Below are 18381 nucleotides of genomic sequence, written 5' to 3' on the forward strand. Positions count from 1 at the left end.
GATGGAACCCGTGGGTACAAATAGAAATACCCACGTAACAGACGAACGGTTTAGGTTAGCACAATGAAACTGCGTACACCCACTAAACTCGTCATTTGCGGTTCATAGATATCAGACTCGATCATATTCGTACGAGTCGAAAACACCTCTTACAATTGTCACGGAACCTCATCCCTCCTAAGTTACAGAAGACGGTAATGGTGGCCCTTTTTCTGTCCAAATTGAACTATTGCAATGCTATGTTTCTAGGTATTGATAAACACCAGATTAACAAGTTGAAAACATTGCAGAATGGGGCAGCATATTTAATTTTAAATCTCCCTGTCACCCTATGTCTCACGGAATAAGAGCATTACATTGGCTCCCTGGGCGGCAGATAATAGAATCTAAGGCACTCTGCTTGGTGCACAAAGCACAATACGGGGGGTTCAGATGACTGTCAAGAAATGTTCAGGCCCTATATTCCATCTCGAAATCTACGATGGGCCAGTCTTAGCCTGATCTGCACTCCTAAGTTCCGAAGGGCCAGATGGGGTGGCCGGTCCATGTCTTGCTGTGCGGCAAAACTGTGGCACAAGCTGCCAGCGGCACTTAGATTACAATCTAACCTTTAAGCTTTCAGGAAGGCCTTGAAAACCTGGATGTTTACACCCGACTAGATCTGGCTCATCCCCTGCTTCTGCCTACACCAATCAGCGCCAAGACACCTCCGCATTCGCATGCTTAACAAGCCCCATATCATCATCATCATCATGAGGACAGGAAGGCAAACTCCGAGAGCAACACCCACCCAGAGAACACGAGGAAGAGGCATGGGACAGAGAGGGAGAGGCGGGGGAAGAAACATGGATGAAATAAGCAGAGAAGAAAGCGAGACAAACAGAGGAAACAGAAGAGGCAGAGGACGAGGAAAAATGCCAATGGGAAACAAGGCAATAACCTCCAAGAAGCAATGATGGATAATGACATGGTAAGCAAAACTATTGTAAACTTATCGAAAAGACCACTCGCTACACTGGACAAAAAGAACGTTGTATCTAGTTCTTTCCTTTTGCCCCATCAACCACTTCAACTACCCAGAAACAAGAATTGACATTTCTAACTACATCAGAAAAGTGAAACTAAAGAAATGGCATAAACGATATAAACCATATTAAGAAGGATCAGAGATTGCGCCGGATTCCCTAAATTCAATGAACCATGCCTCAAATATTACACCTACAGAGAATGGAACACAATGTATCAGAGACGTAGGCCCCTCCTAGCCATGCAAGTTTACTGGCAGAAATAGACCCGAAGAGACAGAGACATTAACATGTATGAACATCATCACCAACCAAGTGACCATAACAGGTTTTAAACACAAATCTAAATTCTACAGATAACATTGACAAATTCCAAGAGACCATGATTCACAACTCATTACAACCCGAGAACAAAAGAAAAATAAAGCCACTGACTGGAATATATCCCAAACCCAAAATGACAAATTACAACCCTTGGCTAAAGACGACACTGTTGTGATCCGCCCTTCGGATAAAGGAGGTAACATAGCGAGTTGGGACAAAGAAATGTATATACAGGAAGCATTGAGGCAACTAGAAGACATACACTTCTACTCCAAAAGCGACATAGGGAATACAATCAAAGCATCATAGCCATGTGGCAAAGACTAGATGGATGGAGAACCAATGGCATATTACACTGGGAAGAACTTTGTTATTTAAAACTGGATTACCCAAGACTCCCTATTTTTTACCTACTCCCTAAAATACACAATAATCCCATCACACTACCAGGGAGACCCATTGTTTCCTCTATTGGGAGAATCACAGAAAACATCTCAAAATATGTTGATTACTTCCTCAGAAACTTTGTTAAAGATTACTTGGCCTTTGTAAAAATATATATATATATATATATATATATATATATATATATATATATATATATATATATATATATATATATATATATATATATATATATATATGAAGGTTCACAAGTACCCAAGGGTGCGGGGCGCACTCTACATCAGCGCGTTCAAATTGGGGCAAGAAACAGGAACATCCAACGTCAGCAGTGCCTGACGCGTTTCGGGCTACGCCCTTCTTCTGAGGCTCTCTGCACACTCAATGACTGCCGCCAAAAGGACTCCAGAAATACTCCCACTTTTATTCCAAAATGACACTCAGGTGAGTAAATGTACATGCTAAGCATTCTGGGACTGGTAGTCCTTGATATGAAACCCCAGTGGGCTGGAAGCAGACATCAAGTAAAATAAGTTCGAATTCACGGGTGCTTCTGCTCAGTTCTCACCCTTTCCAGTTGACGCCAGATAAACTGCCACACTGATCAACACACCAGCAGGCGGAACCGCCAGAGATCCACGGTGGTGCGCCCCCCGGCCGGGTCGACCGGAATATATGAAGGTTCACAAGTACCCAAGGGTGCGGGGCGCACTCTACATCAGCGCGTTCAAATTGGGGCAAGAAACAGGAACATCCAACGTCAGCAGTGCCTGACGCGTTTCGGGCTACGCCCTTCTTCTGAGGCTCTCTGCACACTCAATGACTGCCGCCAAAAGGACTCCAGAAATACTCCCACTTTTATTCCAAAATGACACTCAGGTGAGTAAATGTACATGCTAAGCATTCTGGGACTGGTAGTCCTTGATATGAAACCCCAGTGGGCTGGAAGCAGACATCAAGTGAAATAAGTTCGAATTCACGGGTGCTTCTGCTCAGTTCTCACCCTTTCCAGTTGACGCCAGATGAATCTGCCACACTGATCAACACACCAGCAGGCGGAACCGCCAGAGATCCACGGTGGTGCGCCCCCCGGCCGGGTCGACCGGAATATATGAAGGTTCACAAGTACCCAAGGGTGCGGGGCGCACTCTACATCAGCGCGTTCAAATTGGGGCAAGAAACAGGAACATCCAACGTCAGCAGTGCCTGACGCGTTTCGGGCTACGCCCTTCTTCTGAGGCTCTCTGCACACTCAATGACTGCCGCCAAAAGGACTCCAGAAATACTCCCACTTTTATTCCAAAATGACACTCAGGTGAGTAAATGTACATGCTAAGCATTCTGGGACTGGTAGTCCTTGATATGAAACCCCAGTGGGCTGGAAGCAGACATCAAGTGAAATAAGTTCGAATTCACGGGTGCTTCTGCTCAGTTCTCACCCTTTCCAGTTGACGCCAGATGAATCTGCCACACTGATCAACACACCAGCAGGCGGAACCGCCAGAGATCCACGGTGGTGCGCCCCCCGGCCGGGTCGACCGGAATATATGAAGGTTCACAAGTACCCAAGGGTGCGGGGCGCACTCTACATCAGCGCGTTCAAATTGGGGCAAGAAACAGGAACATCCAACGTCAGCAGTGCCTGACGCGTTTCGGGCTACGCCCTTCTTCTGAGGCTCTCTGCACACTCAATGACTGCCGCCAAAAGGACTCCAGAAATACTCCCACTTTTATTCCAAAATGACACTCAGGTGAGTAAATGTACATGCTAAGCATTCTGGGACTGGTAGTCCTTGATATGAAACCCCAGTGGGCTGGAAGCAGACATCAAGTGAAATAAGTTCGAATTCACGGGTGCTTCTGCTCAGTTCTCACCCTTTCCAGTTGACGCCAGACGAATCTGCCACACTGATCAACACACCAGCAGGCGGAACCGCCAGAGATCCACGGTGGTGCGCCCCCCGGCCGGGTCGACCGGAATATATGAAGGTTCACAAGTACCCAAGGGTGCGGGGCGCACTCTACATCAGCGCGTTCAAATTGGGGCAAGAAACAGGAACATCCAACGTCAGCAGTGCCTGACGCGTTTCGGGCTACGCCCTTCTTCTGAGGCTCTCTGCACACTCAATGACTGCCGCCAAAAGGACTCCAGAAATACTCCCACTTTTATTCCAAAATGACACTCAGGTGAGTAAATGTACATGCTAAGCATTCTGGGACTGGTAGTCCTTGATATGAAACCCCAGTGGGCTGGAAGCAGACATCAAGTGAAATAAGTTCGAATTCACGGGTGCTTCTGCTCAGTTCTCACCCTTTCCAGTTGACGCCAGATGAATCTGCCACACTGATCAACACACCAGCAGGCGGAACCGCCAGAGATCCACGGTGGTGCGCCCCCCGGCCGGGTCGACCGGAATATATGAAGGTTCACAAGTACCCAAGGGTGCGGGGCGCACTCTACATCAGCGCGTTCAAATTGGGGCAAGAAACAGGAACATCCAACGTCAGCAGTGCCTGACGCGTTTCGGGCTACGCCCTTCTTCTGAGGCTCTCTGCACACTCAATGACTGCCGCCAAAAGGACTCCAGAAATACTCCCACTTTTATTCCAAAATGACACTCAGGTGAGTAAATGTACATGCTAAGCATTCTGGGACTGGTAGTCCTTGATATGAAACCCCAGTGGGCTGGAAGCAGACATCAAGTGAAATAAGTTCGAATTCACGGGTGCTTCTGCTCAGTTCTCACCCTTTCCAGTTGACGCCAGATGAATCTGCCACACTGATCAACACACCAGCAGGCGGAACCGCCAGAGATCCACGGTGGTGCGCCCCCCGGCCGGGTCGACCGGAATATATGAAGGTTCACAAGTACCCAAGGGTGCGGGGCGCACTCTACATCAGCGCGTTCAAATTGGGGCAAGAAACAGGAACATCCAACGTCAGCAGTGCCTGACGCGTTTCGGGCTACGCCCTTCTTCTGAGGCTCTCTGCACACTCAATGACTGCCGCCAAAAGGACTCCAGAAATACTCCCACTTTTATTCCAAAATGACACTCAGGTGAGTAAATGTACATGCTAAGCATTCTGGGACTGGTAGTCCTTGATATGAAACCCCAGTGGGCTGGAAGCAGACATCAAGTGAAATAAGTTCGAATTCACGGGTGCTTCTGCTCAGTTCTCACCCTTTCCAGTTGACGCCAGATGAATCTGCCACACTGATCAACACACCAGCAGGCGGAACCGCCAGAGATCCACGGTGGTGCGCCCCCCGGCCGGGTCGACCGGAATATATGAAGGTTCACAAGTACCCAAGGGTGCGGGGCGCACTCTACATCAGCGCGTTCAAATTGGGGCAAGAAACAGGAACATCCAACGTCAGCAGTGCCTGACGCGTTTCGGGCTACGCCCTTCTTCTGAGGCTCTCTGCACACTCAATGACTGCCGCCAAAAGGACTCCAGAAATACTCCCACTTTTATTCCAAAATGACACTCAGGTGAGTAAATGTACATGCTAAGCATTCTGGGACTGGTAGTCCTTGATATGAAACCCCAGTGGGCTGGAAGCAGACATCAAGTGAAATAAGTTCGAATTCACGGGTGCTTCTGCTCAGTTCTCACCCTTTCCAGTTGACGCCAGATGAATCTGCCACACTGATCAACACACCAGCAGGCGGAACCGCCAGAGATCCACGGTGGTGCGCCCCCCGGCCGGGTCGACCGGAATATATGAAGGTTCACAAGTACCCAAGGGTGCGGGGCGCACTCTACATCAGCGCGTTCAAATTGGGGCAAGAAACAGGAACATCCAACGTCAGCAGTGCCTGACGCGTTTCGGGCTACGCCCTTCTTCTGAGGCTCTCTGCACACTCAATGACTGCCGCCAAAAGGACTCCAGAAATACTCCCACTTTTATTCCAAAATGACACTCAGGTGAGTAAATGTACATGCTAAGCATTCTGGGACTGGTAGTCCTTGATATGAAACCCCAGTGGGCTGGAAGCAGACATCAAGTGAAATAAGTTCGAATTCACGGGTGCTTCTGCTCAGTTCTCACCCTTTCCAGTTGACGCCAGATGAATCTGCCACACTGATCAACACACCAGCAGGCGGAACCGCCAGAGATCCACGGTGGTGCGCCCCCCGGCCGGGTCGACCGGAATATATGAAGGTTCACAAGTACCCAAGGGTGCGGGGCGCACTCTACATCAGCGCGTTCAAATTGGGGCAAGAAACAGGAACATCCAACGTCAGCAGTGCCTGACGCGTTTCGGGCTACGCCCTTCTTCTGAGGCTCTCTGCACACTCAATGACTGCCGCCAAAAGGACTCCAGAAATACTCCCACTTTTATTCCAAAATGACACTCAGGTGAGTAAATGTACATGCTAAGCATTCTGGGACTGGTAGTCCTTGATATGAAACCCCAGTGGGCTGGAAGCAGACATCAAGTGAAATAAGTTCGAATTCACGGGTGCTTCTGCTCAGTTCTCACCCTTTCCAGTTGACGCCAGATGAATCTGCCACACTGATCAACACACCAGCAGGCGGAACCGCCAGAGATCCACGGTGGTGCGCCCCCCGGCCGGGTCGACCGGAATATATGAAGGTTCACAAGTACCCAAGGGTGCGGGGCGCACTCTACATCAGCGCGTTCAAATTGGGGCAAGAAACAGGAACATCCAACGTCAGCAGTGCCTGACGCGTTTCGGGCTACGCCCTTCTTCTGAGGCTCTCTGCACACTCAATGACTGCCGCCAAAAGGACTCCAGAAATACTCCCACTTTTATTCCAAAATGACACTCAGGTGAGTAAATGTACATGCTAAGCATTCTGGGACTGGTAGTCCTTGATATGAAACCCCAGTGGGCTGGAAGCAGACATCAAGTGAAATAAGTTCGAATTCACGGGTGCTTCTGCTCAGTTCTCACCCTTTCCAGTTGACGCCAGATGAATCTGCCACACTGATCAACACACCAGCAGGCGGAACCGCCAGAGATCCACGGTGGTGCGCCCCCCGGCCGGGTCGACCGGAATATATGAAGGTTCACAAGTACCCAAGGGTGCGGGGCGCACTCTACATCAGCGCGTTCAAATTGGGGCAAGAAACAGGAACATCCAACGTCAGCAGTGCCTGACGCGTTTCGGGCTACGCCCTTCTTCTGAGGCTCTCTGCACACTCAATGACTGCCGCCAAAAGGACTCCAGAAATACTCCCACTTTTATTCCAAAATGACACTCAGGTGAGTAAATGTACATGCTAAGCATTCTGGGACTGGTAGTCCTTGATATGAAACCCCAGTGGGCTGGAAGCAGACATCAAGTGAAATAAGTTCGAATTCACGGGTGCTTCTGCTCAGTTCTCACCCTTTCCAGTTGACGCCAGATGAATCTGCCACACTGATCAACACACCAGCAGGCGGAACCGCCAGAGATCCACGGTGGTGCGCCCCCCGACCGGGTCGACCGGAATATATGAAGGTTCACAAGTACCCAAGGGTGCGGGGCGCACTCTACATCAGCGCGTTCAAATTGGGGCAAGAAACAGGAACATCCAACGTCAGCAGTGCCTGACGCGTTTCGGGCTACGCCCTTCTTCTGAGGCTCTCTGCACACTCAATGACTGCCGCCAAAAGGACTCCAGAAATACTCCCACTTTTATTCCAAAATGACACTCAGGTGAGTAAATGTACATGCTAAGCATTCTGGGACTGGTAGTCCTTGATATGAAACCCCAGTGGGCTGGAAGCAGACATCAAGTGAAATAAGTTCGAATTCACGGGTGCTTCTGCTCAGTTCTCACCCTTTCCAGTTGACGCCAGATGAATCTGCCACACTGATCAACACACCAGCAGGCGGAACCGCCAGAGATCCACGGTGGTGCGCCCCCCGGCCGGGTCGACCGGAATATATGAAGGTTCACAAGTACCCAAGGGTGCGGGGCGCACTCTACATCAGCGCGTTCAAATTGGGGCAAGAAACAGGAACATCCAACGTCAGCAGTGCCTGACGCGTTTCGGGCTACGCCCTTCTTCTGAGGCTCTCTGCACACTCAATGACTGCCGCCAAAAGGACTCCAGAAATACTCCCACTTTTATTCCAAAATGACACTCAGGTGAGTAAATGTACATGCTAAGCATTCTGGGACTGGTAGTCCTTGATATGAAACCCCAGTGGGCTGGAAGCAGACATCAAGTGAAATAAGTTCGAATTCACGGGTGCTTCTGCTCAGTTCTCACCCTTTCCAGTTGACGCCAGATGAATCTGCCACACTGATCAACACACCAGCAGGCGGAACCGCCAGAGATCCACGGTGGTGCGCCCCCCGGCCGGGTCGACCGGAATATATGAAGGTTCACAAGTACCCAAGGGTGCGGGGCGCACTCTACATCAGCGCGTTCAAATTGGGGCAAGAAACAGGAACATCCAACGTCAGCAGTGCCTGACGCGTTTCGGGCTACGCCCTTCTTCTGAGGCTCTCTGCACACTCAATGACTGCCGCCAAAAGGACTCCAGAAATACTCCCACTTTTATTCCAAAATGACACTCAGGTGAGTAAATGTACATGCTAAGCATTCTGGGACTGGTAGTCCTTGATATGAAACCCCAGTGGGCTGGAAGCAGACATCAAGTGAAATAAGTTCGAATTCACGGGTGCTTCTGCTCAGTTCTCACCCTTTCCAGTTGACGCCAGATGAATCTGCCACACTGATCAACACACCAGCAGGCGGAACCGCCAGAGATCCACGGTGGTGCGCCCCCGGCCGGGTCGACCGGAATATATGAAGGTTCACAAGTACCCAAGGGTGCGGGGCGCACTCTACATCAGCGCGTTCAAATTGGGGCAAGAAACAGGAACATCCAACGTCAGCAGTGCCTGACGCGTTTCGGGCTACGCCCTTCTTCTGAGGCTCTCTGCACACTCAATGACTGCCGCCAAAAGGACTCCAGAAATACTCCCACTTTTATTCCAAAATGACACTCAGGTGAGTAAATGTACATGCTAAGCAAAGACTACCGGTCCCAGAATGCTGTGTGGATATTTTACTCACCTGAGTGCAAATGTCACAATAAAAGAGGGACAAATACCGGTTTCTTGTTGTTGGCTGTCATTCGGTAGCAGAAAAGCCTTTGAAGAAGGGAGGATCCCGAAACGCGTCAGGCTCTGCTGAGGCTGGTTATGCCTTTCTCTCCTCCTGTGTGGAACGCGCTGATCGTGAAGTGAGCCCCGCCCTTTGGGTAACTTGTGAACCTTGTTATATGTATGGCTGACCCGGCCAGGGGGCGCACCGCCGCATATGCTTGCGGTTCTGCTGCGGGTTGGAACAAACTGCGGATCAGACCTTTCTGGTGCAAACTTGAACGGGGGAGAATACGAGAGGCACACCCGTGATTACAGAACTATTTTACTGAATTGCAGCCTTCAGCCCACTGGGGTTTCATGGCAAAGACTACCGGTCCCAGAATGCTGTGTGGATATTTTACTCACCTGAGTGCAAATGTCACAATAAAAGAGGGACAAATACCGGTTTCTTGTTGTTGGCTGTCATTCGGTAGCAGAAAAGCCTTTGAAGAAGGGAGGATCCCGAAACGCGTCAGGCTCTGCTGAGGCTGGTTATGCCTTTCTCTCCTCCTGTGTGGAACGCGCTGATCGTGGAGTGAGCCCCGCCCTTTGGGTAACTTGTGAACCTTGTTATATGTATGGCTGACCCGGCCAGGGGGCGCACCGCCGCATATGCTTGCGGTTCTGCTGCGGGTTGGAACAAACTGCGGATCAGACCTTTCTGGTGCAAACTTGAACGGGGGAGAATACGAGAGGCACACCTGTGATTACAGAACTATTTTACTGAATTGCAGCCTTCAGCCCACTGGGGTTTCATGGCAAAGACTACCGGTCCCAGAATGCTGTGTGGATATTTTACTCACCTGAGTGCAAATGTCACAATAAAAGAGGGACAAATACCGGTTTCTTGTTGTTGGCTGTCATTCGGTAGCAGAAAAGCCTTTGAAGAAGGGAGGATCCCGAAACGCGTCAGGCTCTGCTGAGGCTGGTTATGCCTTTCTCTCCTCCTGTGTGGAACGCGCTGATCGTGGAGTGAGCCCCGCCCTTTGGGTAACTTGTGAACCTTGTTATATATATATATATATATATATATATATATATATATATATATATATATATATGTCCAAGCAATATCGCAAATTCTCCTTCCTCAGACGTCGGCGGGCTCACGGTGAGGTAGAGAACCTCCAATTTCAACTCCTTGGTTTCTTTGTACAAAAACCAATGACGAGCCCGATTCCTTTAAGCGTGGATGTATTTTATTTTGCTGTTTTGTATTTTGTATTTGGAGAGGACAGAAATGGACACTAATGATTTTGTGAAAACCCTTAATAGGAATGAATTTAATCTTAGATTTTCTAGTGAAGTACATGCAAATGAAATTGAATTTCTAATGTAAAAATAAGGGTTTTTAACAACAAATTGGAAAGCACAATATTTTGCAAAAAAACAGCTGGTAACAGTTTCCTGCATGCTGATAGCTGTTACTCCAAGAATGTAATGAACAGCATACCATACGGGGAACTTCTTAGGGCAAGAAGGAACTGTAGCTCCGAGGAAGCCTTCTATGATGAAATGAATAAGATGAAAGTGAGATTCAGAGAAAGAGGCTACTCTAAGAAAGTGATAGAACAGGCCTGTAATAAAAGTAAGAACTGTGAAAAGGGATGACTTACTGTGGTTTTGACAAAACAAACTTGACACATGGTTTGCTAATAAGCCTTGATTTAGATGCTAATTATTGGCTTGGATACAAGATATAAATATTCTTACTTGTCAAAATTGTACCAGAGTACCACTACAGCTACTACTTTAGTATTCAAACAAATGCATGTAACTTCACTTGTTGTCCATCTTTAGTGTTGATATGACCTGTGGGGTTTAACAACAGGTCAACTGACCACATCACATGATGCATATGAATAAAGCCTAGAGGAGGCTGAAATGTGTTATGCTGAACCTTCCAATGAATTAATAAAGGATTTTAAACGGCTACACCGGCTGGTGGGCTCTATTTGCCTCTGGAAGCAGAAGCTGTCTCTTTTGGAATATATGATATGGACGACGCCCATGGTAAGAGCCCCGGTCTTATTCAATGATGTAAGGGCAAAAGACCATTCTCGAAGATGAAATTACAGGAATATATGTGGCACATTAATAAATAATTTATAATTAATTATTTATTAATGTGCCACATATATTCCTTTTTTATACCCTGTTAGGTTTTCTTCCCCATTCCTCTGTATATTTATTGTATTTTATGTTGATATTTCATGTATAGTTCTTTGAACTATTTTTAATCTTTGGTTTATTAAATAACTGATTTTTAACCGATTTTCGATAATTTACTGATGTGTTGACAATAAAAACTGTAATTTCATCTTCGAGAATGGTCTTTTGCCCTTACATCATTGAATAAGACAAGCAGTTGTGATTGCCTAGGTTGATGTTTACATATATGTACTTTTCCCTGACCTTGGAGCCGAAATATTTGTTGTTCAGGGGGTCCTTGTTTTATACACCAAGAGCCCCGGTCTGCCAGGCAGGGCATCCTCAGAGCGTCATATGCATTTGGAAATATATATATACTGAAATTGGTGTCAAGTGGATGCAGAGTGTTCCTAATATATATATATATATATATATATATATATATATATATATATATATATATATATATATATATATATGTATATATATATATATATATATAATTTTTTATATATATAATATATAATATAATATAGAATATATAAACTCAATGAATGAGAATGTATGAAAATCTATTGACACCGACTGGTTTTTTGGACATATATTAATGTAAGGTTATGAACTATTACAGCAAACCTCATGAAATGATCTTTGTTATATTTGTTATATGTGTCACATTAGATATTTTTGATTTGTGATTCCCCTATATGCAAATGTTTTATTTTTTTTATTTTAATGCACATAGCACTTTACTAAACAGCCTTTTTTACAACCATGTATTGAACTAAACATGCTATAAGATGGCCGCGACATTTAGCTCCTGTCGAGGTCCTTCTTTTATGTTTATGTAGTCCTTGTGATGTTTCACGACTAGAAATGGCCGCTCGTTTTGCACAGTAAACCGACACTGGCGAAGCTGTGAGGCGAAACGCGTCTTTCAGGGGGGTGGGAGGGGGTGAGGGAGTTTGCAATAAAGCATCTTCTGTAAGGATACCAGTGTGCTCTCTGCTTTCAGTATCGATTGTGTGGATAGTGTTGGAATAGATATATATATATACTACACTAAGGGTCAAAGGACAAACACTGGCCTCAGACTGCTTGCAGCTGAATAACGTCGAGGTATCGACAGTTCCTTGGGACCGCCAGCAGCCACAGAAAAATCCGGGGAGACTCAGGTATTTTACCGAATGGTGCAAAGTCCGCATTGACTGCCCCTGCCCCGCCTGTGTTTCTGTGGAGCTGGAAGTTGCGGAGTAAGGGGACCAGGGGAGCCGGCCGTGGTTGTTCCCCACCTCGGATGTGCACACAACCTACCTGTAATCAGCGCGAACCCATTGTTTGCCTCACTCCGCCACACCACCCACCCAGGCTGGACGTTACAGTGCCTGCTGGGAACTGTAGTTTCTTCATCTACAACTAACTGCTAAGGGTGTGACCACTTCATTAGGGGGAGGAGCAGCGGGCGCTGGACAGTATTTCACACAGGTGGGGATTGATGGGTGTGTTCTGCGTTGGGCGCTGAGGAAGGCTGTCAAAGCCGAAATGCATTCGCCACCGCTGGTAGGAGAGGAATAAACACGAGCAGGCTGCTCTGAAAACCCCTTCGGCCTCTGAGTCTCTCTTTGCTGGGAGGGACTGTTTCCATATATATATATATATATACGAAAGCACTTTATTCTTTTAATTAGTTTTTTAAAATTTAATCAATTCAATTGATGGGAACCTGCTTGAGGGTAATATGAGGATAAAGAGTTTTAATTGGAGGAAAATAATTATAATTTTCTCACTTCGTTTATCTCTTATTTATACATGTTGTATTTTAAATCATATGGACCATGAGTAATTTGTTTGCACTGGAATCTTACATGTGAATATGTCGTGCATCTATTCCTGACCAGGCTGAAGTCTGTTTTTTATGTCCACAGGCTGAGGGGTCAGCTGATTACTAACTTGCACTTTAAAATGATCGGTGATTTGCCGGACCATGTCATGTGATCAAGGGATCGAGGTCGCGAAACGCGTCATGGCGGCGTGTTTGTCTGCACAAGGATGAAATAAAAACATTTTGCAAATTTCCAATTGGGTCCGGTTTCGTTGGTGTTCTAAGCAGCGTTTGGGACATAACGGAGTTCGTCTCATATATATATATATATGTTTATATATATGTTTTTTGATAAAGTATCACGTTTCATGAGAGGGGCAAGCCAGTAGAGCCACACATTTTAAAAAGAAGACACGTGGGCTCTATTAGCATTGTGCCACTTTGGGAGAAAAAAAATACAATGTTTCAAAAATAAAGATGGACGAGACACGCACGACAAAAGAAAAGTAGAGTGACCACCATTATAAAAGTCCAAGCAGGGTATGACGCATTGCAAAAAAAAAGTCATTACGTTGCGGGTGAGCGTGTCCAGCCTGCAATAGCAGGTTAGAGAAAGTCTTTTAAGAAAATAGTGCTCCAGATTGTAATTTTTTTAAATTTATTTATTTTATTTATGAAGTTTTGTATAGCGCTAACCTGTCCGGATGGTATTGGAGCGCTTCACAGCAATTGCATAGCAAAACATGCAAGAGCATAACATATTACAATAAAGCGAGCAAAAGGGAGCCTAACAAATAGCAAAACAATGAGACAGTTCGGGCGTGAGTCGTATTAAAGAAGATGATGAGTGGGTCCCTTACAAGGACTTGTTATCCCACAGCTGGGAGAGGCAAAGAGTCATTTTCAGCACTCCGATAGATCCTATCTGATCGCTGGAGATCGAGCGAGGAAAAGGATTTTAAGCTGTCTTTTTAATTTAGTGAAGGAGGGAATAGTTCTGATGTGGGGGGGTTGGAGTTCCATATTTTGGGTGCATTGCGGGCGAAGGATCTGGCCGCGTTTTTTTGTTTTCGAGGTTTTAGCGGGATAAGCAGTAAGGTATTGGAGCTTCTGAGGTTCCTGTTCTGTCCTTCTTTTTTGATTTTAGACGCCAGATATTGGGGTTTGCCTGAGTGGAGAGCTTTGTGGGTGAAGTTCGCCCATATTTCTATGGGTAGCCACTTGAGTTCTTTGAGGGCAGGAGAGATGTGGTCAAATTTCTTTAATCCCGTTACCATTCTGGCAGCAGTATTGAGGGTTGTTTTTAGCTGAGCAAGGTGTATTTTCGCAATTCCAGAGAGGACTGCGTTTCCATAGTCCAGTCTTGACAGCATCAATGCTTGAGTGGCTTGTTTGAGGTCATTGGGTGGAATGAAATGTTTTATTTTGTTTAGTAGCTTCAGATTAAGGAAGTCGCTCTTAGCCGAAATCTTAATGTGTTTGGTCATGTTCAGTTTTGAGTCTAGCGTGATTCCAAATGATTTGACAGAATCGGCCAGGGAAAGGTTCCCGTTGAGCGCATCAATCTTCTTTAGCCACTCAGCCACTTGAGGGTTCTCTTCTTTGTTCGAGATGAGGAGTAGTTCGGTTTTGTACGGGTTCAGTTTTAAATGATTGCTTGATAGCCAACGTTGTGCATCTCTTAGTGTTTCATTGAGTCTTTGTATGTCTTTGGCAGAGGAGATTTCCAGGTAGATTTGGGTGTCATCAGCATATAGGTGAAAAGGGATGTTAGCTTTCCTGAGTAAGGCGGCGAGGGGTTCCATATAAATGTTAAAGAGTAGGGGGGAGATCACTGGTCCTCGGGGGACTCCCCTCAAGACTGGTTGCAGGTCAGTTTCGAAGCATCTGATTTAGGTTTTCTGGAAGCGGTTGAGAAGGAATGAGGAGAACCATTTAAGGACCACCTCATTTAAACCAGCCCTTTCTTCAAGAGCTTTGAGGAGAAGTTTGTGGTCAACTGTATCGAATGCTGCCGATAGGTCTAGGAGAATAAGGAGGCAGCATTGGTCTGAGTCCAGTGATTTCTGAATATCATCAATTATGTTGAGGATTGCGCTTTCAGTTCTACATCCTTTCCTGGAACCCGACTGATGGGAGTAGAGGAGGTTGGTATTGTCAAGGTGTTGAGTTAATTGTTGGAGTATGCATCTTTCCAGGATTTTTGAAAGATGAGGAAGGTTTGAGACAGGTCTGAAGTTGTTTAGGTCGTTTATGTCAAGGCCTGGTTTTTTCAGCAGTGGGGTGACTTGACCGACTTTCAGACAATCTGGAACGATTCGGGTTTTTAGGGAGTTGTTAATAATCCTGCACCAGAGTGGAGCAAGGGAGAGTTTCAATTTTTGGGTGAGTTAAGCCGGGAGAGGGTCTAGTGTGTGAGATGAAGGTTTAGAGGTGGAAATAAGTTTGACTATCTCTTCCTCTGGAATGGGTTGTAAGAGTGACCAGGATTTGGTGTTGGGAATGGGAGCGTAGCTGAGCACCCCGGCTGGGCTGCTAAGGTGAGGGGAGGTACAGTTGATGTCTAGTGAGCGCTCGATCTTGGAGATCTTGTCATTGAAGAAGGTGGCAAAGTTGTCGCACCGTTCTTTGGAAGCTTGTCCCAGGGACGTATCAGGTTTGGAGGTTTGTTGTCTGATGATCTTGAAGAGCTCCTTGGGTCTGTTTTTTGCGCAATCCAGTGCAGAGCGAAAATATACAGATTTTTTGTTCTTGATATGACTGTTCTATTTCTTCCTGATAGATCTAAGTTGATCGTGGTGGAAGGAAGTGGGCATGCTCCTATAGGCGTCTTTCTGAGGCCCTTAATTGTTCCCTTTCGTCGTTGATGTCCGAGTCGAACCAGGATCGGGACGGTACGGCTCCTTTTTTTTTAAGTTTCAGGGGTGCTAGTTTGTCAAGCAGGGATACCATATTTATGTTGTATAGCGAGGGGAGGTCATTTGTGGAGAGATCCTTGCCACTGGGTAGGATCAACTTTAGCCTCTCTCCAGGGTACAGGCGTGTAAGATGCTACCGCGTACTTATTCGGACCACTCCCCGGTGCTGATAACCCTCTGCGCCCGGCGCGTCGCCCGCTGCCTTTTTCCTGGCGACTGCCCCCATATGCGCTGCTACATGACGCTTTTCGCGAGGAAGTGGCTACCGCAATAGAAGACTTCTTTAGCAGGAATGAGGGCATGGTAGACTCATACCTTACGGTATGGGAGACCTTTAAAGCGTATATCCGCGGCGTCCTTATTTCTAAACACGCTGGAGTCCTCAAATCTATCCGGGATCGACTGTCGCTTTTAGAGAACAGACTGAAAGACATCGAAGCACGTTGGTTGCAGGATCCGAGTGTAGACCTGACACAGGAATTAGCGCAAACGATTCGTGAATATCGCGAAGAGGCGGATGCTGAGGTAAAGCATATCGGGAAATATGCTATTGCCAGATCTTATGGCGAGAGTGAACGCCCGGGTGCGGTTTTGGCCAAGATAGCTAAGCAGCGCAGACAGAATGTTAACACACCAGCTCTGACCTCCCAACACACTGGAGAGGCGATAGATGACGCAGCGGCGGCAGCCCGTTTTCGTGAATATTATGCTGAATTGTACGCCTCAAGAGGCTCGGTGCCGGACGAGCGCATCAAGGACTATCTGACACATATCCAATTGCCTTGGCTCGCCAACACACACCGTGAGTTCCTGACGCGTCCGTTCGAGAGGGAAGAGATTGTCTGGGCGCTGTTGTCTATGAGGGCGTGCAGTGCACCGGGTAGCGATGGTTTTCCTGCCTCATTTTACAAGACGTTCTCTGAGCTACTGCTCCCCAAGCTGCTGAAGCTTGTTGAACAGATCGCAGAATGCGGACGGATGCCCCCAACAATGCGTGAGGCAGTTATTATAGCTCTCCTAAAACCGGGCAAGCCTCCGGAGGACTGTGCCTCCTGTCGACCGCTATCTCTTAATAATGTAGATGCAAAGATCTTTGCAAAAATAATAGCGAATCGTATTAGCCCACTGGTACCGACTCTTGTGGCCCCCGAGCAGGCGAGATTTGTTCTCAGCCATACCTTGACCTATAATTTGCGAACAGTGTTTGCAGCATTCCAGCATATGAGACAGGAAGTGCCGGCAGTAGCGGTATTCCTGGATATGGAGAAGGCGTTTGATTCTGTTGAATGGCCTTTCCTCAGGGCGGTGATGCAACGCATGGGCTTTGAGGAACTTTTCTTACAACTGCTAAACACGCTATACACATCACCAACGGCGCGTGTCCGCATAGGATCATTCAGGTCGGATTCCTTCGGTATTGGGCGCGGCACGAGACAGGGCTGCCCCCTCTCCCCTCTCCTTTACGCCCTGGTGGCGGAGCCTCTCGCGTGCGCCCTGCGGGAATACCATGGGCACCGTGGTATCCGTTTCCCTGGGTACAATCTGAAAGTGTCCACATATGCGGACGACACCCTACTTTATGTGTGTGACCCAGACGCAAATTTATCTAGAGTGTTGAGAGAGGTGGTCTTGTTTGGGTCACTATCTGGGATTAAAGTGAACTGGAACAAAACTGTGATGTTTCCTCTCACCCCTGCCACTAGCAGAGTAGATTCGTACCTGGGCATAAGGCTTCACACGGACGCGGAGGTGGTCCTACGGGAAAATTATGGGGTTGCTGTCTCCAAACTGGAAGATGATGTAGAGAAATGGATCAAACTTCCACTTTCATTAATGGGCCGCATCTCAATATTAAAAATGATCGTACTCCCCCGTTTCTTATTCCTTTTCAGCAATATCCCCATGGTGTTGTCCACCATGTTTTTTAAGCACTTGCATACCTTGATATTACGGCTGATCTGGGCCGGCAAACAACCCATGGTAGCTTGGGATATCCTTATCAGACCTTATGAGGACGGAGGCTTACAGGCTCCTGATCTGGAACTATATTATCGAGCTGCTCAGGGAGCACACACGTTTTGCTGGATGCACGGACCGGCCCCCCACATACTTATCGAGGGAATAGTAGCAGACCCAACTCCGTTACCGGCACTCATGGCTCGTCCCCGTGACAGACGCACGGGCCTCAGACTCCCTGAATGCGGTCACTCATGCTTGGCACCGTCTTATGGATGCTCAAGCCTGTTCGCTCCTATATGCACCGGGGGCCAAACTAGAATGGTGCTCATGGCTAGGCCCATGCAGAGACAGGGGTGTTCTATTAGCACTTGCAAAATTAAACTTAACTACCATGGGCGATCTTTTTCTTAATGGCAAGGCTCGTACGTGGGTAGAGGTGGATGCAGGAGACGGTCCACGCACACAGCCTCTTGCTCGGTTCCAGTTCCACAGGGTGAGGACTGCCCTGAGAGAACTGCTCGGGGAAGATATGGAAGAACCACCGTCGGTACGGACATACGACTATGTAGTCACTGCTAAATCTCCGGCACGTCTAATATCCCGTCTATATCGCGACACATTGACGGAGAAAACAGCGCATTACGCTAAACCCAGGTTAGCG

The sequence above is a fragment of the Lissotriton vulgaris genome, chromosome 1_1, assembly GCF_964263255.1.
Source record: "Lissotriton vulgaris chromosome 1_1, aLisVul1.2, whole genome shotgun sequence".
NCBI lineage: Eukaryota > Metazoa > Chordata > Amphibia > Caudata > Salamandridae > Lissotriton > Lissotriton vulgaris.